The sequence below is a fragment of the Pan paniscus genome, chromosome 5 (assembly GCF_029289425.2).
Source record: "Pan paniscus chromosome 5, NHGRI_mPanPan1-v2.0_pri, whole genome shotgun sequence".
In the NCBI taxonomy this organism is placed as follows: domain Eukaryota; kingdom Metazoa; phylum Chordata; class Mammalia; order Primates; family Hominidae; genus Pan; species Pan paniscus.
Window position 1 is genome coordinate 145610045 of NC_073254.2, and position 26002 is coordinate 145636046.

At 40.6% G+C, this 26002-nt stretch overlaps 1 long non-coding RNA gene across 1 annotated transcript in view; it reads right to left on the reverse strand.

Annotated features, from left to right (window-relative positions):
- The window catches only part of LOC130541614 (uncharacterized), a 79633-nt gene that overhangs the window by 49051 nt on the left and 4580 nt on the right, over positions 1-26002 (reverse strand). Inside the window, exon 2 of the long non-coding RNA XR_008955695.2 lies at positions 18333-18399. This is a non-coding gene — a long non-coding RNA (uncharacterized LOC130541614). The remainder of the gene's footprint in view (positions 1-18332; positions 18400-26002) is intronic.

Genomic DNA, 26002 nt, shown 5'->3' on the forward strand with positions numbered 1-26002 from the left:
CCTGGTGACAAAACTAAAAGAAACTTAATTTGAGCTTTTCCAGATTTAAAAAAGAAGTTGCCAGCTCCCCTCATTGACCAGGCTGGTCAAAATTCCCTGTTACCCAAGGTCTTGGTCCCAAAGCTGTATGAGATTCTACCTGATTCATATGGTACAATGAATTCATACGGTACTGGCTGCTACTAATTAACACTTTAAAAGTGTCTGAGCCTGTTCATATGTTCCTAATGAGAAATCAAATGTGATCATCTCACTGTCCCCCAAGGCAGACTCAAGAAAGGGAGGAGGACAGTTGAGTGACTATGCTTAAAATCTTCAAAAGAGAAAGAGAAAAGATTACAGGATACAGAGCCTTTTGATTTTAGGCATTCTGAAAGCAAGGACCTCATATTCTATTTCTTTTTCATGCTACCTAAAATGCCTAATTCAAAGAAACACTCTCCATCAAGTCACAAAACCTCTTAACACGAAAATCAAGCTTAAGGGACAGAAGGACAGGGGTTGTAGGGGAGATGGAGGGTAAGAGGGTGAGGGCGGGTCCCAGAGGGAGGAGGATTCCTTGGTGACAAACTACAACCTTTTTATCTTCTGCTCCTTGTTAATACTTTTAGTCATTTTTGGTGAGATGAAAAATGAGGACATTCACCACTTAAGTGACAATACACACTTAACTCCAAATCTCTAACATATTCCCTGGACAGATTGAAAACAAACATGACAAGAGAATGAGTGAAAGGAAAGGGACTGTACTCCAGAAGTAAAAAAGCTTTTCCATGTGGGTCGTTGCTATCAGTTCTTTCTTCAGAAACTGTCGCACGGCGATTGAGTTACATAAGATATTGTGGGAATGAATTGTTATGCTGGGAGCAGCCTCGTGTTAGAGAAACTCTCTTCCCTAGATCAAGGGTCGCAAAACTAAACCAGAAGAAAAAGGCACACACAAAAAAATCTCCTCTGGAATGTGGAAGTTTTTTTATTTCCATACTGAGTGGTGTTGCATCTTTGCCACATATTCTGAGGTCATACACTGAATTCTCAATTTTTGACCTGCTTCTGAGTTTCACAGAACAAAGACTCACCAAATCAGATTTTCCCAGTACATAAATTACATTCAGGGAATAAATCAGGCACCTCTGGAAGCAGCACTGACTTTTTTAGGCCACCAGGACAACTATAACTGAATTACTGCTTCCATGGAATAAGTAGACTCTTGTCTTGATCTGGGAGAGTGAACTCAGTTTCTTAAAGAGCCAAATCTAGTATTTTTTGAATAAACTGAAAGACTAGGGGTTTAACAGAAGGCAGGTCACACGCCAGAGGGACACACCTGGGATTATCACAAGTGCACGAGGCATCAAGGGAGGACGGTCTGGTGGCCAGAGAGTGCAATAAAGACCTGTAGCAGAGGGTCAGTGGCTTCACTGATGAGTACACCCGAAAGGCCAAAATCCTGTATTTTTTCTCATGCTCATTTACTTCTGAAAACTCAGTGGTCTTGGGTGGAAAGAGGGGGAGATGACCGAGCAGGCAGGTACCAAAAAGCTTCAGCCTCATGTGGCAAGACTACAACCTGTGCTAAACAATGTAAAGAGACTACAGGGCTGTGGACCGAGGGGTTAGAAGCTGTCTCTTTCCCTATCTGTGCCTCACCTTGATCACAGGAATGTCGTGTGGTTAATTTGCTGGCTGAATAAAGATGATTAAATACCATTACATGCACTTGGCTAGATATTAAACAAATCAAGAAAGAATTATTGTGTAAGTATATATTTAATTACTTATGAAGTTTCCAGAGAAAAATTTTAATTTCACTAATGCTTGCAAACCAATGAACATCAAAAATCATAAAAATAAAAAAGAATACAAGAAGCAAGGATACATTAAAGGATCAAATTAAATTTTTGCATAGGAGTTACATATTTTAAGTGCTTAATATAGTCTAGAAATTATTTTAGGCATTTTATATTTTAAAAATCTTATTTGCCTTTGACCTGGAAATACATATTCCAGAATAATAAAACTTGACAATATCTAAAGAACATTTAGCCTAATCCCTTCATTTTTATCAGTTGGTTTCCTATTATGCTATATTTGTAAATATTTTAACTTGAAGAATATTTTTAAAAAGGGACATTCATGATTCTGCAACTTAACTACCTCCTTGGAAAATTATGTAAAGTAAGATTTAAAAGCACTACTCTCCCACTCCATCAGTGAGAAGCAGTCTGAAGACTTCCCTTTCGACTTTTTTCTATGTTTATCAAGTTATTTCTACATTGAAAGAGAAACAGAGAGAGAAGGAGGGAGAGACTTTTAAAAATCATGTTCTATATTTTGATTCAGATGGTACTTTTTCAATTTATAATAAACTACTGACATTATTCAAGAAAAGCAAACATAGAGACTCTTCATTCTTTTTCATGGTTGCGTAGTACTTTATTGTATTATGAACCATAATCTGTCTAATTTTTCCTCTATTGATAGATAGTTAAGTTCTTTTCTATCTTTTTCCATCACAACCTAAACTAAAATGAATAATCTTACATACGCATATATGTAAATTATATATACATACACACACACACATATATATCAATTTTTCTGGGCTCTGGTTTAGACTTGTAAAGAAAGATTCCAGATTAAAGATTTCTCATTTTACATACAAAGGAACTGATGCCCTCAACATGGGTCTACAGAGATTAGCTTGATGTAAACCAGAAGGCTCAGTGACCCTCAGAATGGGGAAAGAAAAGTGAATAGAGGAAATGTCAAGTGAGGAATTAGAAGTCAAAGGCTCAAGTTTCACTCTGAAAGTTAGGAACCTGCTTGGGGTGATATGTATCACTATTAAGCCCTCACTACACAAAAGGGACTCTGAATGAGGTGAAGAGATTGATTGGAGGCCCCAAATCTAGTAGAAGATCAGCCACAAAGAAAGTCGGGACCCCAGACCTGGTGCTTAATTGCAGCCTGCTGTGGTTTAAATGTATGTGTCCCTACACAATGTATATGTTGAAACCTAATTGCCAAGGTGATGGTATACTAGAAGATGGAGATTTGGACAGCTCACGAGGACTCTGCGCTTGTGAATGGGATTAACGCTTTTATAAAAGAAGCTTCAGGAAGCTGCCTTGCCCTTTTGTCCCTTTTGCCATGTGAGGACACAGTGTTTGTCCCCTCCTGAGGGCACAGAAACAAGGCACCATCTAGGAAGCAGACAGCAGCCTCACCAGACACCAAATCTGCCAGCTCTTTCACCTTGGACTTCCTAACTTCCAGAACTGTGAGAAATAAATTTCTATTATTTATTAATTACCCAATTTAAGGTATTTTGTTATAGCAGCCTACATGGACTAAGACATAGTCCTTGAGGATAGAGGAGTGGGGCAGGACTGGAATTCAGACAAGAAACAGGAAAAAGAGAACATCACCACAGGGCGAGTAAGAAGAGGCCATGCCTCACAGCAGCTGGTGAAGGCCACAGGCAAGAACACTCTCGGAGGGGTTTCCTGTTATTGCCTATTCTGTGACCCCTCTCCTCTGTCCCCAAAGCTTCAGTGAAAGCTGCTGCATGACAAACCCTTGTAGCAGCAATAACTTGGGGGAATAAAGGAAATAAAGCAAGAGAGGGATTGTCCCAAGTTTCAAGAGTGGCAAAGGCAGCAGAGGCCCAGGGTGAAGTGGGCAGATGAAGGCAAGAGCGGAAGCAAGCTGGGGCCTGGAGTGACCCGGAGCAGAAAAGACGCAGACCATCCTATCCACATGAGCTAGAGGAAGGTGGCCTTGAAGAAGGAGGAGTTCACGCCCTTAGTTTACGTAAATAGGGGCTGTCCATGAGCAGCCACATGGGTCACAAATGGATAGTCCTATCATCTTAATTTTTTTCATTTCAGCAAATGTACCAGAAACACATTCACCTCAAAGCCCAATAGCAGCTTGAAGAGGAATTTTTTTTTTTTTTTTTTTTTTTTTTTGTCATTCATTCCTTGCCACACAGATCTTAAACTTTAATTTCCAAATCTGTATGCTGGCTGCAACAATCTCCTTCTAGTACTTCCCACTTCCACCTGCCCCTCACCCATGCTCAGTCTGCCACGCAGCCTGCCTCCCACTGGCCCCAAGCCACAGCTAAACTGCTGTCATTGTTGACTGCCAGTCTGGCCAAATGGTCCTAGCAGCAGCATATACCTACTTGGCACAGAGAAGGAGAAAACAAGGACTTATGTTTTCCCTCTACTGGATCTCTCTTTTCTTTTTCTCCTCTCCTTCTCTCTCTCTCTCTCTTTCTCTTTTCTCTCTGCAGTTCTTTGCATATTATAAGTCACAAATCAAAACAGATTTCTCTCTACATCCTCCAATACCTCTCTAGGCACATGTCACTCAGGAAAATATTGCCCATCAGACTCTGATGTCGTGAAAAGACAGAGAAATAAACTGTAGTGAATTCTCCAGGGAAGATCATGTCCGAAACTGATCCTTGCAGTTAATCCTTCCATATGTCCTTGATCACAATGTCCCAATAAGTAGTCACACTATTTCTGTTCAGCCAGAGTACCCTGTGACACATTAACTCTACCTCCACCCCCGACCTCGAAAAAGTTTAATTTTCTTTTCATCAATAATTTTTTATTTTTAATTTATGTGGGTTCCTAGTAGGTGTACATATTTATGGGTTATGTGAGATATTTTGCTACAGGCATACAATGTGTAGTAATCACATCAAGGTAAATGGGGTCTCCATCACCTGAAGCATTTATCCTTTGTGTTACAAACAACCCAATTATAATCTTTTAGTTATTGTTAAAATGTATAATTACTTTTGACTATCATCACACTGTTTTGCTAACAAATACTAGGTCTAATTCATTCTTTACATTTCTTGTACCCCTTAAAAAGTCACACTATTGTGCTAGCAAACACTAGCTAGCACTAGGTCTTATTCATCCTTTCTATTTTTTGTACCACTTTAAAATGTCTGATTTTCTGGGCGGGGCACGGTGGCTCACCCCTGTAATCCCAACACTTGGGAGGCTGAGGCAGGTGGATCACTTGAGGTTGGGAGTTCGAGACCAGCCTGACCAACATGGAGAAACCCCGTCTCCATGTTGAAACATGGAGAAACAAAATTAGCTATGCGTGGTGGCACATGCCTGTAATCCCAGCTACTCAGGAGGCTGAGGCAGGAGAATCACTTGAACCCGGGAGGCGGAGGTTGCAGTGAGCCAAGATAGCACCACTGCACTCCAGCCTGGGCAACAAGAGCAAAATTCTGTCAAAAAAAAAAGAAAAAAGAAAAAGTTTGATTTTCTGATACAGTTGTCTTTATTAGAGTTAGAGCTTAGGAGGGAAAGCTCACTCTCTCGCTTGTCCTTCAGCATTTAGAGCACAGTTTCAGGGTGTAGTAGTGCATACCTGCTTTTCTGAGATCACTGCGCACTATAGAGCAGGATATCTGCGCTGCTTCCTGCAATCCATGGGTTACTTGGCAATGATGAGCTGCCAGGAAAATCAAACCATTTGTGAAGTAAGAAGGCTTCGAGGAAGCAGTATGGCACGCTAGAGAGTGGGCAGTTTCTCTCCTTTTCTGTGGCAGTTTCTTTGTCAAATGGAAGAATCATACCCACCTCTGAGTGTAAAATTGGCAGTGTACACAACATGCACAGTAAAATACCTGCCATGTCACGTGCTCAGGCTTTAGTTCATTGTTTCATCCTGTGATGCTTTGGGGTTTGTGCCTCCTGACAGCTTACCATGTCCTACATCCTCATCCTTCCCTCTTACCAGGATCAATTATATTATGACTGTTTGGTAAATATTCATGAGATTACAGACAACGGCTGTGGTTTCCAGTAAGGAATAAGAGAGGGAAAGAGACAGACCTGACACTTACTGGGTGTCTTCTGTGCTAGGAACTTTATACATTGTCTTCATTCAAGTTCCTGGGAAACACATGTTGAGATGGAGAATTGCATGCAGAAGTTTGATTACAGAATATTTTCAGAGATACACCCACAAGAAAGTAAGCAGGCTAGGATCACACAAAGAGTGATGCTGACCTGCAATGAAGTAACAGTAGAGTTACTTATAAGAATTTCCAGCTTATCATCTGGAAAGCTTTTGAGCGGAAATGCCCTTCAGAGATACTCCAGATTGAGGCAAGGGGTTGGATTTTGCATGTCTACATAAAGCAGTTATTGGCCAGAGACCACCTCTGGGAGGGAATGTAACATTGGATGTGGCATTCCATGCTGTCAAGGACAACTCTTGCAAGGGCACAGCTATGAGTCCTCAGCAGCCAACATCACCAGTGAGGGACTATACCAGGAAACTGCGGTGGGGGAGAGAATCCCGATACATAAACTGAAAAGGGGATCCAGGCAGAGCACCACAGTGTCCACTACAGTTTATCTCCTGCACCATTCAGACCCACTTGCTTCTTATCATAAATTTTCCTCATCTAGTTACAGCTTCTCCACATTCTATCTGATCTGTTCTCCCAGGGACTTTTCAGAAAGAACAGGAAATGAACTAAAATACTGCTACTGAAGCTGACCTCCAAGTCATAACTGATGGTCATCATTCCTCCTCCACATTCCATTCTAGATTCCCCTCACTCTCAGCTAGAACCTCTGCTGGTTTAGACAACTCCTGGTATGGTGACCCAAACCCTTATCACTGGTCACCATGTATTCCATAGGCCATGGCTGTTATAATTGCTTATTTACTGTTACGACTGGGTATTATATGTGAGCAATAATCATATTCTTTCCTGTGCTCTTTCTGTAGCAGCAGCCATGCTTCCTCCCGATGATCAAGAAGAATTCCTCCTGCCAGTACAGTGACTCCTTTCCTGTTGTCCTCTTGGCACAAGGAACCTGAAGGGACCAGACAGCAGCCATACTTTCAAGCTCATGGTGCTTTTACTGTTTCCTGGTGAAAGCATTCTTCTCTGGAAGCCAGAATGCATAGGGCCTAATGCTGATGGTGTATACCACATTTTGGAGGATGGTGCCCCATCCCTAGAGGGATTCTCACTTTTATTTTAAAATCCATCATACCACTCCATCAGGCCAGCAGTTCCCTGTGGGGTGGGACCAGGTTCCCAAGTCATGGACCCAATGCCACACAACCTTTGCTGTAAAGTGGGTGCATTGGCCAAAGGCAATATTGTGCAGTATCCCACACTGATGAATCAAATCTTCTGTAAGCCTGAGACAATGGTGCTGGGCAGAGGCTCTGTGCGCAGGAAAGGCAAATTCACACCCAGAATATGTGTACATAATGGTAAAGATGAATTGCTGTCTTTTCCAGTGTGCAAGAGCTCCAAAGTAATCAACTTTCCACCAAGTGGCTGGTTTTCCCCTCCAGAAATAGTGCTGTTAGAGGCTCTGCTTGTAGAGGAAGGTTGGGTATTTGGTAGCAGCAGTAGCTAGATCAGTCTTGATGAGTACAAGAGGCAGTCCATACTGTTAGGGCCATCATAGCCCCTATCCCTGCCACCATGACTACTCTATTCATGTTCCCATTGTCCTTGTACTGTCAGAGACTGATCAGCCAGTCTCTGATGTCAACTAATGAGTGATTTGGTTTACATGGTTGTTTAATCCCTGTCCCATGGTGAATGCATCTAGGTAGGCTTTAATACAAAGATCTTAAAACTTTGTGCCCATTCTCATAGGTCTATCCATGGTCACTTTCCCAGATCCCCTTGTCCATAATCTTTCAAACTGCTTGGGTGCATGTACATTCTTATTTCAAGCTACTTCTCTTCCCACATAAAATGGATGCACCACCCAGAACTTTGCCCAGTGGGAAGATTTTTCCCTTAACACTATCTTTCAGGGGCTCCTAAGTGGGGTTGTAGTGTAGCAGCATTTTCAGTTTGCATCAATACACACAAGCTGACCCATAACTACATTCAGACTTTTCCTCCTCTACCAACTGGCCACAGGCTTCTCCCTACCCCCATGCAGCCATAGTGAGAGCTGTGGGAGAGGTGCTGGTACAACAGTGACAATGTCAGAACCCAGCTTAAGATGAACAGTACTGGCCACATGGTTACTTGATGTCTGATGATCAGCTGCTTCATCTTTATCAAGGCATAGTAGCAAGCCAGGAGTTGTTTTTTGTGAATGTTGTATGACAGGCCTTGCTCTAAAACCCTATGAGCCTACACTGTGATTCTCCTGTTGGCCTTTGCCATCAACACTACATGGCATCCTCTTCCACCACAGATATGTTTGACACCATGGAGCCTGCTGAATGATCTGAGCATTCTGCAGAGCTCTTTTCTGCTCTAGGCCCCACTCAAATCTGGCAACCTCTCATATTACCATGCAGCAAATCGGTCTGAGACATATTCCAAATATGGAATATGCTGCTTCCAGAACTTGAAGAAACCTTGTAAGTATTATGCTTTTTTTATAAAGGTGAGAGGTGTAAGATGCAACAATTTGTTCTTAATTTGGAGACGATGCCCCAACATAACCCAGAACACTGAATTTCTAAAACATATTATTGATTTATGCAGCCTACAAACATATGAAAAAGCTCATCATCACTGGTCATTAGAGAAATGCAAATCAAAACCACAATGAGATACCATCTCACGCCAGTTAGAATGGTGATCATTAAAAAGTCAGGAAACAACAGATGCTGGAGAGGATGTGGAGAAATAGAACACTTTTATACTGTTGTGGGAGTGTAAATTAGTTCAACCATTGTGGAAGGCAGTGTGGTGATTCCTCGAGGATCTAGAATCAGAAATACCATTTGACCCAGCAATCCCATTATTGGGTATATACCCAAAGGATTATAAATCATGCATAAAGACACATTCACACATATGTTTATTGCAGTACTGTTCACAATAGCAAAGACTTGGAACCAATCCAAATGTCCATCAGTGTTAGACTGGCTAAAGAAAATGTGGCACATATACACCACGGAATACTATGCAGCCATAAAAAAGGAGGAGTTCATGTCCTTTGCAGGGACATGGATGAAGCTGGAAATCATCATTCTCAGCAGACTAACACAAGAACAGAAAAACAAACACTGCATGGTCTCACTCATAAGTGGGAGTTGAACAATGAGAACACATGGACACAGGGAAGGGAACATCACACACTGGAGCCTGTCAGAGGGTGGGGGGCAAGGGGAGGGATAGCATTAGGAGAAATACCTAATGTAGATGACGGGTTGATGGGTGCAGCAAAACACCATGGCATGTGTATACCTATGTAACAAACCTGCATATTCTGCACATTTATCCTAGAACTTAGAGTATTTTATATATATATATATATACACACATATACACACACACACATATACATATATATAAAATTTATCCAGTAGGCCCCTGAATCTTCATAGGGATTATCACCCACTCTCTGGTGTGGCCGTCTTATCAAAGCCTCTAACATATTTGCCATTTCTTGCTAATCTGTTCCAATTATCAGAATGTCATCAGTATAGAGAACCAACATGATGTTCTGAGGAATGCCCAGATAGCCCCAGTTCTTTCAGACAGAGTGGAGGTATTAACAAAGCCCTGAGGCAGGACTGTAAATGCATATTGTTGTTTATTTCACACAAATGGGAACTGCATACAATAATCCTTTTGATAACTAGAAAAGAATGTATTTGCCAGATCAGTGGCTGCATACCATGTTATTTTGCTCCAGCAAAGATTCTACATGAGGTTGCTGCAAGAGGGTACAACTTGGTCAAGCTATCCAATTTTTATAAAGGCCAGAACGATTAATTAAATTAAGAAATGACAGAGACCACTGCCTGTGCATTCTTAATATCTTTAAAGGTGTCATTAATGTCTACTATTTTCCCTAGAATGTATTATTAATGTTGATTTATTATCTTTGCTAAGGGATTAAAAAGGCTGTTTTGATGGCTTCCAGTTGGCATTTCACACTCTGATACCTCTTAACCACAGGCCAATAAACCAGTGTGAGGGTTCTACTAACTATCAAACATGTTCATTACAGTTATAAACTCAGGGGCCAGGGAAGTAATCATTATGTAGGTCCATTGACTGAATGGATTCACTGTGAATGGATGTGAGTCAAAATGCCACTTATTACAAGACAACCATGTGTCCTCATTCTAATGGAGAGTCATAATGGCATTTTGGGTCAGGCATCAATGCCAGTTCAGATCTTGTGACCAACAATTTTGAAAGGTCTAGGTATTCTCTTTTTCCTAATGCACACAAGTAAATAGGCATAGGCCTCTTTGGGTAAAGAATGGGGGAATTACTGCTAAAGATACCTGTGACACTGTTGCAGACCGTGTGGCAGAGTCCCTTCTCATAAAGACCTAACCTCTCTATCAGTTAGTGGGTTCCAGATCTGAGAACTGGGTAAGGTCTCGAAACTTTTAGTAAGACAGCTATCAGCCCCTGACCATCCATCTCCACAGCTCTCTGCAGGTTGGGCCACATGACTGCCTCTTCAACATTGCCATTCCTTGTAATAACTGCCTACCTACTTCTGATTGTTAGGCGCTGCCACCTATCCTCTATTATGTTGAGATCTTATCAGCTCCACTGTGCTCAGAGAGCCCAGTATTCTCACAGCATCTCCTGTCATCAGTCCTGGCCAACAGAGGTCAGGCACTACTGGTCTTCCCAACATTGCTGCTGCTCCTCTCTCAGGCACATTTCTTATTGTCAAACACAGGGTCCTCCAGACCCTCCAATGGAGCAGAGCCAGCTGATGGGTTTTTGGCCTTACATTATATATCCACTCTAGCACATCTGATACTCTGAGACTTTTGATTCCTTCCTCCACCATGTGGCAGGAAAGTTCCGTCTCAACTTGACTTAATATGGACCATCACATTTTCCAAGCTTAAAGAGCCATCCTAGCAGCATATAAGCACTGTACCCAGAGTCCTTGCCAGGGTGTTTAATCCTGTATTATGGGAGAGTGCTCCTGTATGAATAACTCCCCCTTATCCAACTGTATACTCCACTGCTCCCTCATCCAGAACCCTCAAGAACAAGGCCCATGCATACTTTTCCACCCTCGCTGATCTCTATAATCCAGATCCTGCAACCCCTTTGATGTATAGTCTGTCTCCTCCCTTGGCTGGCCCAACCTATCCTCACTCAGGCTGTGCTGAGAATTTACCAGCATCATTTGAATGCCAGGAATAAAAAGAGGGTAGATCTTGGGGGTGGGGGTAGGTGTAACTATTTCCCTCATTGTCAAGACTTCTGCATATTATTTAAGCTAAGTAGAACCACTATTTTCTCACAAGGGAAGGTAGGTCACTTTGCAAGTCCAGCAGATTTAAGAAAATTGAGGATTTCAAAGTTTACAACCTCATCTACCCAGGTATCCACAGCTCAAGTCTCAGGATTCCATTTTTCTTCTATTTGGGCCCTAACACTGTCTCAGGAGAATTGCCAGAATGTGAGTTTAACATTCTCTGAAGCTCCACTCTTCTTATGATTAAATCCTGAGCCTGGTCCTCCGCTCTGTCTGCCCTCCAGCTGCAAGAGATTAGGATTTCCTTAAATATTGCCAAGGAGGCCCTCCAGTTTCCACATTTTGTCTTGAATTGGTAATCACCTGAGCCCATCATTATCCCTCTTTGATGAATGTGTTGCTCAGTAACACCGCCCAATTCCAAAGTCACTGCAATTACAATTCCCTCTACTTCTTAAGAACCAGAGATATTGCACCAGCCAGTCTGTCTCCTTCCACCAATATCCCAACCCAATTTACCACTAGTAAAAGTTTTAACAATTACACCAGTATGACACAGCAGGGAATGTCCATATTTCACTTAGAAATAGTCATGGGGTCCTCACTGTCATTCAGCCGGCAAAAGATTTTTCTCTTAGAATCTATTTCCTATGACCACTCCTGGTTCCAACTGTCTTCAGCTGGCTTCCTTGGAAATAGACTCTGAAAATGAACCATTGCATGCAGAAGATATTTTTAGAAATGTTTTTGGAAGACACACCTGTTAGGAAGTGAAAAAGGTAGGATTGGGCAGGGTGAGAAGCTGGCCCACATGAGGTTACAACAGAACTCCAGAGGCTTCACAGTGAACTCTGGAACTGAGAAGGCCTTTCAGAATTGTCCCATAATGAACCACAGAGGACAGGCTTATGACAACCTACAGAAGCAAATCATTGGTTGCAGGTGACCCTTGGAAGGAAATGTAACATTGAGTGAGACAGTTTTCTGCTGCTGAGGGCAATTTCCAGCAAAGGGAGCTGCTTTGAGCCATCAGCAGCTGTTAATCCCAAAAGCAGGGCATTGGGTATGTCAGCCTTAAGGAGGGAATCTGGGCAGAGCACCGCAATACACACTACATATATCTTGTTTTATTTATATTCCAGCTGTATTCAGCCAAGAGTTTCAATCCTGATTGGTTTCCTGCTTCCAGAAGAACTACACAGAAGGAACTGAACCTCACAGAGATTAAGCCTTGCCCTGAGGTCAAATGAGTTGGTGAGTGACAGAGACAGCAGGATCAGGCAGGCAAGTAGGGTAGCTCACTATTGAGGAAATGGTGAAGTCATAGTCTTCTGTCACAGGATCCAAGCTACGTACAGGAAGTCTCTAGAAGAGCCTCAGCATTTAGAATTCAAAAGACTTAGGAAGCTCATTGTCATAGCAGCAATGGAAGGACTTTGGCACAATTTCTCAAGCACCTGCAAGAGGGTTTCAGCTTGTTTTTAAAGAGAAACAGCTCACGCCAAATTGCCCAATCCATCCTTCAAGAAGAGACTGATTGTCATTAAAAGGCTACTGCTAGTCTCTGTCTAGAACACTCCAATGTCTGCCTTCTGAGAGCATTCATGTTGCCTTGTGTCCTACAGGGCACCAGATGGGTGTTAAATATCTAGAAATCTCCAGTCTCAGGCCCTGCTTTATTTTTTCTTCATTTTCTCAGTGTTAGGCAGACATCAGGATCACTCTCAAGTGGGTGACATGAGCCACTGTTCTTACTCCAGGAAAAGGTGCATGCAACATTTTTCTTTGACTACAGCGTATTGAGATGTCTTTGGAAGAAGATCCACATATATTACCACAACTGCTACCAGATATTCCTTCAAAGCATGTAAAAATGGAATTAGTCCCAGAGTTTGCCAGAGATCGAGTTTCAGTGGCCAGGCTTCACCTCCAAATCATTGTGGTCCATTCATCCATTCACTTAATTGGTGCTAATGAAGCTCAGAACTACTGATTTGGTTGAAATGTGGACCAGTTAGCCCTGTTCTCATCTCTGATTATATAGGCTCTAATCCCAAACCCAGGCATCTTGATCCCAGATGCAGACTGGGTTGTGGTGGAACAGATGGGGCATGTGAATGGACCACAAATGAAAATCACAGGCCAAGTCACCCTTCTGATAGCAAGCCAACTATCTTAACCTCCACAGGGAGATACAATCACTATGAGGGAATATAAGTACTTAATAATCACTTGTGAAATTAATGGACAAACTCCTTAAATGGAGTAATTATACTCTGCATTTCACAGGTCTACCCATGGCTTCTCTGTTTCCGTGTTAAACTAGAAATTGATGCTGAGCAGAGCTTTCCCTCCTCCTCATCCACTGGCAGGAAACATATCATGTCTCAGCACACCAGGGGATACCCGGTGACTTGCTGGGGAGCGTGAGCTGGAGCAAGTCCTATGACAGCATGCGCCACTTTGCCTTAATAAAAATTACCAAACTTAAAACAGATGACAGCTGCAGATGCTGAGAAACTGAAACATATAAACTATCTCTTTTTCTTGGAATTTTTTTCTCATTGGGTGGGTCTTTTTTTTTGCCCAACTGGTGTGTGTGTGTGTGTGTGTGTGTGTGTGTGCACGTGTCGTCCATGTGTTAATGAAGACTGTGGGAGGCCTTTGGCCGGGTGTGCACCAGCTGTAGCCTGAAGAAACAGCTCCCCGGACACTGACCAGACTTGATTAAATGGTGGGGTGGTCTGCTCTAGAAGAATCCACCTCACACAGGGGGTCTCCTTTGATTATTTCTACTTTTGTCATCAGAAAGACACTTGGGAACTATGTCTATTTTCCTGAATCTTCCTGTGTTGCATCACTTCCCCGTTTGGCACTTTCTTTTTCCCCAGGTCACTCTATCAGTCAACTATATTTATTAAAACCCTACCATAGTTAGAATACCTCCATTAGATTCCGCAAAATAAGCAAGACGCTCCCTGCCTATGAGAAGCACACAGACTGCTTTAGGAGAAATCACGCACAAGCATGAGGCCACTTGACATTGTGTGAAAGTAGCGGCGTACCGCAGTGTAAAACATCATTATAAAGCGAACGGAGGGCAACGAAGCACAGGCCAAAACAGAGCTGAGCAACATTCACGAAAACAGGCCTCCTAGGAGGGGCAAATTGTGAAGAAATTATTGTTAACGCCTCCACGTACTATATCCCATGCTGAAAATAATACATCCAATGATTAAGCTCCTTTGATTCTACCTTCAAATTTCCTTTTGTGATATTTCTCAAACCTGTTTTTCCTCCCACCAGCAGGCCATAAATTGCTTTGCTTCTGTCACATATTTTAACTGGCCTGCAGGTGTCCAGCCTCTCTTCCATTTCACCTTGGCAATGTATGATTGTCACATTTTCTTTGCAAAGTGGAATTACTTCAAATAAATCATTGGCCTGTTCAAGAACCAATAACAACTTCATGGTGATTCTTAGGAGAAGGCAGAAGGACTGCACTCATAGACCTCAGATGTAACCTACATATAAGTAATCTTTTAACAGCCAAACAGTATTTAACACTCTTATTAAATTATTGTTATTACAATTTAGTGAATCGTTTAGTAAATTGTATGTATTTGCTTTTATAGAGTTGGTTTAATCACTTACAGATAATTATTTGAGTTCTGAATTAATACGTTTAAACCATGAACCTGATTTGGATAGAGGTAAAAATTGGAATCATTAGCCTAGTGCTCTAAGTAGAGGAAAGATAGGATATGTTGTTCAAATCTACATGTTTAGCCTTTACCCACATCCCTGCCAACTAGCTCAATGGTAAATAGATGAGGCAACAATCAGGAAAGATCTCAGGCTAAAGGAACTATGATTTAAATTAACATCATATTCCATAACTTCCACAGCAAAGCAAGTAACATCATCTTCCTTCACTCTGTAAATTTTTTCTTACTTGTTTTTTGAGAGATAGAAGTGAATCTCCCCAAGGACTACTAGTGGCAAATAAACTACATCAATAAGAGTGGACAAACAAGCAAGAAGAGTTGGAAACCTTTTTGAAAAAGCAAATAATGAGGGAGAACTAATCCTGTCAGAAATTATACTAGAAAAATAAAATAATGAAAACAGTGTGGTACTGGTTCATAAATAAAAATCCATACTAATGAAACAAAAAAGGTCAAAAAATAGATCTAATTACCTATGGAAATTTAGTATATGTAAAGGTGACATTTTAAACTAGTAATAAAAAGATGTTGCTCAGATGAATAAACAGCCCCTTCAGAAAAAAATATGACTTATTTTCCTACCTCACCTCTAATTTCAAAACAAAGTTCAGATAAATATAAGATTTAAATATATTTTAAAATGGAGTGAAAATACAAATATATATATATATATATATATATATAGTTTTGTGGGGGGACGGAGTCTCGCTCTGTCGCCAGGCTAGAGTCCAGTGGCACAATCTCGGCTCACTGCAACCTCCACCTCCCGGGTTCAAGCGATTCCCCTGCCTCAGCCTCCTGAGTAGCTGGAACTACAGTCATGTGCCACCACGCCAGGCTAATTTTTTGTATTTTAGTAGAGACAGGGTTTCACCATGTTGGCCAGGATGGTCTCGATCTCCTGACCTTGTGATCCACCTGCCTCGGCCTACCAAAGTGCTGGGATTGCAGGCGTGAGCCACCGTGCCTGGACACAGATATATTTTTTAAAGTTCAAGAAGAAAATATGCAATCATTTTTTTTAAACAGAATGTAGGGGCAGCTGTTTTGGACAACAGTTTGTTAGGTAAAGATAGCTGTGTGACTCAACAATTTCACTCTTAGGAATATAGCCAAGGAAACTGTAAATGTAAGTTCACACAAAAGCATTCATGTATGTGAATGTTTATAGCAACATTATTCAAAATAGGCAAAAAGTGTAAATAATTCTAATGTCCATGAGCTGATGAATCCATAAACAGAATGTGTTATATCCACACAATGATATTATTCAGTCATGAAGAACTGTGAAATACTGATGTATGCTACAGCATGGATGGACCTTGAAAACTCTACGCTAAGTAAAAGGAGTCAGACACAAAAGGCTACATATTGTATGATTCTATTTATATGAAACATCCAGAATAGGCAAATTGTAGAGACAGAGAATAGATTAGTGGTTGCCAGGGACTGGAAGCAGGGATGAATGCTCTGTGACTGCTATTGGGTACATGGTTTCTTTGGGGGCTGATGAAAATATTCTGGAATTAGTGGTGATGGTTGTATAGCCTTGGGAATACCCCAAAAACCACTTTAAAAAATATAATTGACATAGTTTAAACAGGACATCTTAATAGAAAATGCACTTGACTGAATGAAAATAAAAATGCACATAACAAAATTCACTGGACAGAGCTAAAACAATGCTAAAACATTTATAGCACTAAACTGTAGCATTAAAAACAGCAAGAGTCTCAAATCAATAATCTAATCCCCCACCTAAACAATGTAGAGAAGACCAAGATGAACTCAAAGGTATAAAAGAAAAATAATAAAGATAAGTGTAGAAATCAATAAAATTGAAAACAGAAAAAATAATGGGGAAAATCAATCAAACAAAAAGCTAATTATTTGAAAAGAATAATAAAATTGACAAAACACCAGCAAAACTGACAATTAAAAAACAAGAGAAGATATGAATTACCAATGTCAGGAATGAAACAGAGGAAAGCACTACAGACCCTGTGAGAGGTGACAGCGTGCTGGCAGTCCTCACAGCCGTCGCTCGCTCTCGGCGCCTCCTCCGCCTGGGCTCCCACTTTGGCGGCACTTGAGGAGCCCTTCAGCCCACCGCTGCACTATGGGAGCCCCTTTCTAGGCTGGGCAAGGCCAGAGCCTACTCCCTCAGCTTGCCGGGAGGTGTGGAGGGAGAGGCGCGAGCGGGAACCAGGGCTGCGGGCGGCGCTTGCGGGCCAGCGGGAGTTCCGGGTGGGCGTGGCCTTGGCGAGCCCTGCACTCAGAGCAGCCGGCCGGCCCTGCCGGCCCCAGGCAATGAGGGGCTTAGCACCCGGGCCAGCGGCTGCGGAGGGTGTACTGGGTCCCCCAGCAGTGCCAGCCCACCGGCGCTGCGCTCGATTTCTCGCCGGGCCTTAGCTGCCTTCCTGTGGGGCAGGGCTTGGGACCTGCAGCCCGCCATGCCTGAGCCTCCCACCCCCTCCGTGGGCTCCTGTGTGGCCCGAGCCTCCTCCACGAGGGCCACCCCCTCCTCCACTGGTGCCCGGTCCCATTGACTACTACCCAAGGGCTGAGGAGTGCAGGCGCAAGGCGTGGGACTGGCAGGCAGCTCCACCTGCAGCCCCAGTGCAGGATCCACTGGGTGAAGCCAGCTGGGCTCCTGAGTCTGGCGGGGCCTTGGAGAACCTTTATGTCTAGCTCAGGGATTGTAAATACACCAATGGGCACTCTGTATCTAGCTCAAGGTTTGTAAACACACCAATCAGCACCCTGTGTTTCGCTCAGGGTTTGTGAGTGCACCAATCCACACTCTGTATCTAGCTGCTCTGGTGGGGCCTTGGAGAACCTTTGTGTCCATACTCTGTATCTAATCTGATGGGGACGTGGAGAACCTTTGTATCTAGCTCAGGGATTGTAAAGGCACCAATCAGTGCCCTGTCAAAACAGACCACTGGGCTCTACCAATCAGCAGGACGTGGGTGGGGCCAGATAAGAGAATAAAAGCAGGCTGCCGGAGCCAGCAGTGGCAACCTGCTCGGGTCCCCTTCCACACTGTGGAAGCTTTGTTCTTTTGCTCTTTGCAATAAATCTTACTACTGCTCACTCTTTGGGTCCACACTGCTTTTATGAGCTGTAACACTCACCGGGAAGGTCTGCAGCTTCACTCCTGAAGCCAGAGAGACCATGAGCCCACCGGGAGGAAGGAACAACTCCAGACGCCCCGCCTTAAGAGCTGTAACACTGACGGAGAACGTCTGCAGCTTCACTCCTGAGCCAGTGAGACCACGAACCCACCAGAAGGAAGAAACTCCGAACACATCGGAACATCAGAAGGCACAAACTCCAGACACGCCACCTTAAGAGCTGTAACACTCACCGCAAGGGTCCGCGGCTTCATTCTTGAAGTCAGTGAGACCAAGAACCCACCAATTCCGGACACACACCTGGAGACATAAAAAGATAAGAATACTATGAACAACTTTACACACATAAATTTGAAAACTTAAAAAAAATGAATAAATTCTTGGAAAAGCACAAACTTCCTTAATTTATCCAATATGAAATATGTAATTTGAATAGTCCTATCATAATAAGGAAATTGAATTCAAAATTTTAAAATTCAAAAAAGAAATCTCCAGGCCCAGATAGTTTCACTGAATATTCTATTAAACATTTAAAGAATTAACAAAGTTTCTTTCCATCTACTTCAGAAAATAGAAGAGGAGGAACTTTCCTAGGTGTTTTGTGAACTAGTATTACCTTGATCCCAAAGCCAGACAGCATAAACAAAGGAAACTACAGACCACTATACCTCAAGAATACAAACACAACAATTCTTAATAAAATATTATGAAATAGAATTCAGCAATATGTAAAAAGAATTGTAGATCATGACCAAGTGGGTTAATTCCAGAGATGTAAGGCTTGCTCAATATTTGAAAACCAATCTATTTAATCCACTATACTGAGAGGCAAAGGAATAAAAATGACACAATGATATCTACTGATGGCAGAAAAAGCAGTTGATAAAATTCAATACCCCTTTATGATAAAAACTCTCTGAAAGTTAGGAATAAGGGAAACTTCCTAAACATGATAAGATCATTGACAAAGCCTACGGCTAATACCGTATACTCAGCGAGGACAAATTGAACTCTTTTTCTTTAAGATCCAGAACAAGGAAATAATATCTATTTTTATTCAACGCACTACTGGAAGTTCTAGCCACTGGATAAGGCAAGAAAGGTAAGTGAAAGCAATACTGATTGGAATGGACAAATAAAAATGTCTCTATTTGCAGATTACATAATTGTCTATGTACAAAATCCCAATAAATCTATCCCCCAAAATTCTAAAGCTGATAAGGATATAAGATAAACATCAAATTAAATTAAAACCACAGTGAGATATCACTACGCACCTATCAAAATGACTAAAATAAAAAGTAGTGACATCAAACGGATGCAGAGAAACTGAATCACTCATAAAATGGTACAGCCACCCTGGAAAACAGTTGGGCAGTTTCTAAAAAAAATTAAACGTACACTTACAGACAACTTACATTTCTTTCTTCACTTTAACATGACTGGTACATTTCTATATTTCATTTCATATAAGCACAGTCTACATAGAATGGCAAGATTTAAAAGACGATATACACTATTTAGAGAAAGGTTTCAAGAAATACGGAAAATATCCTTTCATTGCTCTCAACTACTGCTTAATCTCTTCTGCTCTGGTTGCCAGCTTTAAATAATTTAATTGACCCTACATCTTCCTTAGCTTGCCTTAGACTAGTCAAGTCGCTACTATACCTTGAGAATCTCCTAGCACATTTCTCAGGTACTGAAACCTCTCAGGCTTTGTTCTACTGTGCTTCTAATGGCTCTGAAAAAATAACTATATGTGTTTGTTTTCTGTCTATTTCAAGAAAATATTCATCCCATTTCTATGCCCTTGACACCCATCTATTTTGCTTTTCTTCAGTTTTCCTTTTTATGGTTGGAGGCCCTAAAAGAAAGAACATAATTAGCCTTATTTAATGTTTGCCCAGTGACCTACCTTTGCTAGCCCTTCCACCACACTACACATGTCCCTTCCTGTTCCCAACCTTCCAGCATTTTGAGCTCTGTGCCCTGGAAAAATCCCCTGTGAGCCTTGTAGAATACTCATTCAGCACTTCCCTGGGCAGCACATCTCATTTTCAAGTTCATGATAAAAACATTTGACTTTTCTATTCTTTGAGGAATCGCCACACTTCTTCAAATTAGTTGAACTAATTTACACTCCCACCAACAGTGTAAAAGCCTCCATGGAATACTATGCAGCCATAAAAAGGAACAAGATCATGTCTTTGCAGGGACATGGATGAGTTTGAAGCCATTATCCTCAGCAAACTAATGCAGGAACAGAAAACCAAACACTGTATGTTCTCACTTATTAGTGGGAGCTGAACAATGAGAACACATGGACACGAATGGGGAACAACACACACTGAGGCCTGTTGGCAAGGAGGAGTTGGGGAAGGGAGAGCATCAGGATAAATAGTTAATGTATGCTGGGCTTAATACCAAGGTTGGGTTGATAGGTGCAGCAAACCACCATGGGACAGGTTTACCTATGTAACAAACCCGCACGTCCTGCACATGTATCCTGGAACTTATAATAAAATTAAATTCAATTTAAAATTTTTGAAAAGACAGATCCCAAAGGAAAAAAATTGACTTTTCTAAAATCCTAGACAATATCAGAACTTTATTTCTTAGTTAACCAGGACATAATAACCTTTTTAAATTGAAATATGGAAAAATAGATTGTAAGTCTATAGGATTTAAATCTGGAAAGAGATTAAATATAATCTATCATTATAAAGAGAGAAAAGTAGCCTGGTTAAGGGCACTCAGAAAGTTTGCAGCAGGGTCAAAAGAAAGTATTTTATCTACACTGTTTTCTGTTGCAAGCTACTAAACACTTTATATTTCAAATGTATATCTTCACTTTGGAATAATAACAGAAATATCCAGGCAAAGCTTCTCAAGGCAATAACCAATCTCTTTCTTATGTGAGCTGAGTCCCAAAGGGTAAACTTTTAGATTTGGAGAAATATATTCATATACTTCAGATTTTTCAATTTATTTTGATTAATATTATAATATTAACTTCCCCTTTAATTACATGATTTTATAATTATGTTACTTTAAGTTATTTTTATTATAAAACCCAACCTGTTTCATTCATAGGTATTCTGTATTAGTAGTATCTATGGGTTTCTGGTATCTTTGGGATCTAAGGCAATCCATGGGAAAATATGGGTCACATTGAAATATTCACTTTATAGTCAACTCTTCAGGAAGGTGAAAGAGGCAAAGGAAGGAATATCTATAAATAAAAACAAACCTACAGCATTAATTATTTAAAAAACAAATCCATATAAATGGAGGATTCAATGTCAGCTCAACTAAATTCAAATATTATAGTCCATAATTCCTTATCTGAAATCTGTGTAGCCATATATACTTCAAAATTCAGAAATTTTTGAATTTTAGAAAGATAATACAGTACATCAGCTGCATATAACATATCACATCAGCAGAGTCTGGCATAGTCTTATATAATTAAGACCATTAATATTTCTGTAGAGAAAATCACAAATATTCACACTACATATAGTAAATAAGACTATAAAAAGACATCAGATTAAATGAGGTTTCCTACCAAATTTGTTCAGATCAGCTCAAGTTTTGCTATCAAATAAAGCGGGGAGAAAAAAAATAGTGTTCCAAGTTTTTTTGTACTTCAGAATTGTTTCTAAGAGATTACAGACCTAATGTATTGCCAATGAAAATAATTTTGCCTTGAGACTCTTCATATAATAAATTTACTAAATAATTCTGTATTTTAATCATCTTTAAGTTTTGAAGAGGTTCTTTTGGTGTCTGTTTTTTGCTTGTTTGCTTGATTTGGAGAATCTCCAAAAAGAGGTTGTTACTATATTCTCAGTTTTAATAGTGAATTTGCTTGGCAAATCAAATTATACTTTATATGTGCGTAGAAGTAACATATGGCTGCCTCTATGGCTGTTTAAAGTAATCTTGCCAAGGAAGGTTATTTTATACCTAAGTAACCTATGGCTACTTTGATGGCTGTGTAAAGTAACCTTGCCAAGGAAATGATCATTCCAGAACTGATGTGTTGTGTAAGTGGGGATTTTTGGAGATCAGAATTTCTTAAAGCACTCCCATCTGTACAGTAAAAATCAGCAAAAAGGCAGACCAAAGTTTATGATCTGTAACATAAAGAAAGAAGTAACCATAATTCAGGCATGATTTGCCGACTCTTTTGTTGTTGTCGTTTTGTTGTATTTTTGTTTGTTTGTTTGTTTGTTTGGAGAGGAAGGATTCCGCATACCACCCACCCTTTCCCCAGCACCAGCATTCTCAGATTGTCAGGATGTAACTACTGTAATTATTGTCAGCGCTCATGGGAGCTTTTGACTCTTCCAATATAATTGAATTTTTTAATTCCCTTCCTTTCTCCAGGGTTGTAATAACATGCACCTTGTTTTATTTGTGTTAGCATTATATTAATAGCTTATTCAATCATTGTAGATATGTGTTATAAATATTTCATATTCTGACATTTAAAAACCAATGTGTTTTTCAAATAGAATGACTCAGGGCTTAAATGCCAGAATGAGCTAAAAATATAAATCCAAAGAGTTTCTCATCTTCTAAAGCAAAGATTACCTAAAATATTTGGAGATTGGCCTTCTGTCACTTAGAAAATCTCAGAAATAATTATTTATATTGTATAAGACTAGATCTTTGAACAATTATTTCACATATATAACGCATTTCTAACAATGTTACTACCACTTGAGAAGTTGAATTTTATGTTGTAATTATAGAAAATACAATTTAGCATTAGAAGAGAATCTGGAGCTCAACCCCTCATTGCACAGGTAAGAGAACTGCAAACAAGTGGGGGTAGAGAGCTGTGTTGAGGTCAGTTAATCAGAGACCAAGCTGAGATCACCAACTCCAGGACTGGTGTTCTCATCAATGCACCATACTTGGTCTTCTATTGCCTTGAGTATGTTCATCTTATATCCCCATTAGAATCACGGCAACTTGATCTTAAGAACTATGTATTAATATTATTCTTCCTTTTCATTTCTCCTATAGCACATTTTATGCCACACATTCTTAGTTTTATGTGTGGAGCTATCATTATTTCAATAAATGCTTGAAATTATCACTAATCAGTCTTTCACTGGGATTTTAACCTACAACGTCCAAGACTTTGTTGTAATTTTTCCAGTTATTTGCATGTATTTTCAAAGAATTCCAGCCTTGACATAGACCACCAGTTGCATATCCCTTTGCACAATGATATGAAAATAAGAACTCAATGCATAAGTAGAAGTCCTTATGTCAAGTGGAAATCATTGATTTTACTCTAACCATGTATCTTTCCAAAGATGAAAAAGTCAGGTAATTAGACAATTTGGAGAAACCCTCTCAATTTGTAGCCTCAGATATGGGTTGAAATTTACTCTAAAAGCTTTGCTGTGGAAGAAAGTGGTGGAGGGTGGGGAAGTCTTTTTGCCTCTATCCAGCACAAACATCACACTTAACATTTTTTTGGTTTTTTGAGGCAGAGTCTCAGGGGTGCACTCTGTCACCCAGGCTGGAGTGCAGTGGCATGATTTCAGCTCACTGCAGCCTTGACCTCCAGGGTTCAAGCAATTCTCCTGCTTTAGCCTCCCAAGTAGTTGGGACTATAGGCATGTGCCACTACACCCGGCTAATTTTTGTATTTTTGGTAGAGATGGGGTTGCACCATGTTGGCCAGGCTGACACTTAACTTTAAGTGAAGAATATGGTTTGTTGTTGTCAGATTCATTATCACAACATTGTGTTCTGTGGGAGAATCACAAGAATGATTCATTTAAGCTTTCTAACTCTGCAATATATGAATGAGGACAATCTTTGTTCCTGGTTTGCGATGATCATGGTTTCATCATTAAGAGTTCACTGTGCCTTGAAATGCCAGAAAGGTGACATATTCTGCATCCTTTTTCATGTTCCATTTCTAAGTTAAGCTTAATATTGTATGCCAGAATATACAAGTGTTTCTAGGCATTTTCCCCTGCCTATGGATGGAGAAGCAGATCTTCTTTTCTTTGTAGCAGTGATGACAAATCAGGGAGGAAAAAATATCTTCTAGACTGAAACATCACTCCCAAAAATATCTCACTATTTTAAGTAAAGAATTCTTTCATTACCTTTTAAACCTTTTTATATCGATGTAATTTCAAATATATGGAAATGTTACAAAATAGGTAGGACAAGGAATTTCCATATATCCTTTACCCAGATTAACAAATTGTTTATATATTTTTTCCCATTTGTTGTCCTTCATTCTCTCAACCATTTGTAAGTTGCAGACATCATGTCCCTTTACCCCTAAACTCTTCAGTATGCCTTTCCGAAGAGCAAGGCCTTTTTCTTACGTAACCACAGTAGACTTACCAAAATCAGGAAAATTAACATTAATATCATGGATTAACAAATTGGGATTACCTTTTAAAAATAGAATACTGATTTTATAGACTTTGTTGAAGTCTGCTAATTTTAAAATAATGATGGCTTTTAAATGTGATTTCTTTCCCAATTGATTGGGCCTTAATATAAACCCACCACTTTTCTAAATACTATGCTGAACAAGTTATAATTTAAGGCTGATCTAGGGTCTGGTGCCTGTACAGACTCACACATTACTGTGCACTCTGAGAATGCCTTATCAGGCCCACACCAACCACTACAGCTAATATCTATCAACAGATCCCAGAACAGCGGGAAAAGTTGTACAATAACAGGTAGGTCAAACCTTATTAAGTCACTGAAGATCTGTTGGCATAATAACACACTTGATTTCCCTGCTCACATTTTTTTAAGTAGGTAAAATTAAATAAGAAGAATAGAAATTAACTAAATGTGAAAGATATGAAGAGGGTGATTTATGGCAGGGAATTTGAGTACCAGCTGTGACCAAATATGAACCTGAACAAGCCAATCCTTTAAGACAGATCCTGAGTTGTTATCTGGGCCCAAATTTTAAATTGAGCCAAGCAGTCATTTGCTGACTTAGGTCACACAGGTTCTCTGAGTTCCCCAAAAACCCACACCTCTATTTAACTTTGGGATTTTCAGAGCTCACCTGAACCAACCCAATCAGTGCTCACCTACCGCAACGATCAGGGCTCAGCTGTATCAATCAATAAGGGCTCAGTAGTATCAACCAATCAGAACTCAGCTATACAGACAAATCAGAACCCAGCTATAGAGACCCATCAGAACTACACAAGTTTGCCCAGCCTTAATTTGTATAAATATACCTGATTGGGAATCCTGATGGGAATTTTTGATATAAAACCCAAACCCTCCCATTGTTCTCTGAAACGCACCTTTGTTTTACACCAAAGGCTTCATCTCCTTGGTTTGCAAACTGTTCACTGAAATAAAGTCTCTTTCCTCCAAATTCGCTTTTCAGATAACTTTCGTTCACACAGCTAAAAGGGTTGTTTTGTTGTGTTTTGTTTGTTTTGTTTTGTGACAGTCTTGCACTCCCAGGCTGGAGTGCAGGGGTGCGATCTCAGCTCACTGAAACCTGCACCGCCTGAGTTCAAGTGATTCTCCTGCTTCAGCCTCCCGAGTAGCTGGGACTACAGGCATGCACCACCACGCCCGGCTAATTTTTTTTATTTTTTGTAGAGATAGGGTTTCACCATGTTGCCCAGACCGGTCTTGAACTCCTGACCTCAAGTGATCCGCCAGCCTCAGCCTCCCAAAGTGCTGAGATTACAGGCATGAGCCGCCGTGCCCCGGTGAGATAATTTCAATTTAGAAACTTAGAAAGTCTCTCTCAAATTTCAGCGTTCACTGACTTCAGATTTTGGTTATCTCACTACTGTGTTTTTGAATTTTAAATCATGCAGCTCTCAGGGGGTAATTAGTTTATCAAATACTTTATCTTTCAGATTAT